Consider the following 1,945-nt stretch of genomic DNA (forward strand, 5'->3'; position numbering starts at 1 on the left):
TCATATGTTTACGCATAACATAAGTTTTGACCAATACGAGGAGGGGCCCGCCAACGACCACCTCCCTATAGTAGTTTTTTACCCCACGCACTACTGCGTGCCTGTTTACAGTACTAGTGCCAGCTATCACTAGGTTTATATATCATGTTTCAGTGATATATGGGTAAATTCTACCATTTATTCTTATGTATATGGCATTTCTATGCCATATTTATACAATCCATTCATATCTTAATGTATATTTATTATATTATACATTATTATGCCTTATAGGTATTATACCTATAAGCCATATCCATACGATTCATTCACTAGTGCCGCCCCTCACTAGGTTTATAATTGTTATATCATTGATATACAATTTATTTCTATATATATGGCATTTATATGCCATATCCATACAATGCATTCACATTTCAATGTATATTTACTTGTTATACATTATTATGCCTTATAGGTATTATACCTATAAGCCATATCCATACGATTCACTTATATAAATATATGTATATTTTTCTATACATAATTTTTTTTTATTTTTGTATGGATTTCTATGCATATCCATAGTTTATATGGATATGCTTGGCGTTCTATATAGTATTGACAAATTCATATGCATAACATAAGTTTTGACCAATACGAGGAGGGGCCCGCCAACGACCACCTCCCTATAGTAGTTTTTTACCCCACGCACTATTGCGTGCCTGTTTACAGTACTAGTGCCAGCTATCACTAGGTTTATATATCGTGTTTCAGTGATATATGGGTAAATTCTACCATTTATTCTTATGTATATGGCATTTCTATGCCATATTTATACAATCCATTCATATCTTAATGTATATTTATTATATTATACATTATTATGCCTTATAGGTATTATACCTATAAGCCATATCCATACGATTCATTCACTAGTGCCGCCCCTCACTAGGTTTATAATTGTTATATCATTGATATACAATTTATTTCTATATATATGGCATTTATATGCCATATCCATACAATGCATTCACATTTCAATGTATATTTACTTGTTATACATTATTATGCCTTATAGGTATTATACCTATAAGCCATATCCATACGATTCACTTATATAAATATATGTATATTTTTTTCTATACATAATTTTTTTTTACTTTTGTATGGATTTCTATGCATATCCATAGTTTATATGGATATGCTTGGCGTTCTATATAGTATTGACAAATTCATATGCATAACATAAGTTTTGACCAATACGAGGAGGGGCCCGCCAACGACCACCTCCCTATAGTAGTTTTTTACCCCACGCACTATTGCGTGCCTGTTTACAGTACTAGTGCCAGCTATCACTAGGTTTATATATCGTGTTTCAGTGATATATGGGTAAATTCTACCATTTATTCTTATGTATATGGCATTTCTATGCCATATTTATACAATCCATTCATATCTTAATGTATATTTATTATATTATACATTATTATGCCTTATAGGTATTATACCTATAAGCCATATCCATACGATTCATTCACTAGTGCCGCCCCTCACTAGGTTTATAATTGTTATATCATTGATATACAATTTATTTCTATATATATGGCATTTATATGCCATATCCATACAATGCATTCACATTTCAATGTATATTTACTTGTTATACATTATTATGCCTTATAGGTATTATACCTATAAGCCATATCCATACGATTCACTTATATAAATATATGTATATTTTTCTATACATAATTTTTTTTTACTTTTGTATGGTTTTCTATGCATATCCATAGTTTATATGGATATGCTTGGCGTTCTATATAGTATTGACAAATTCATATGCATAACATAAGTTTTGACCAATACGAGGAGGGGCCCGCCAACGACCACCTCCCTATAGTAGTTTTTTACCCCACGCACTATTGCGTGCCTGTTTACAGTACTAGTGCCAGCTATCACTAGG

This window comes from Drosophila subpulchrella, unplaced genomic scaffold (assembly GCF_014743375.2).
Source record: "Drosophila subpulchrella strain 33 F10 #4 breed RU33 unplaced genomic scaffold, RU_Dsub_v1.1 Primary Assembly Seq127, whole genome shotgun sequence".
Classification (NCBI taxonomy): Eukaryota; Metazoa; Arthropoda; class Insecta; order Diptera; family Drosophilidae; genus Drosophila; species Drosophila subpulchrella.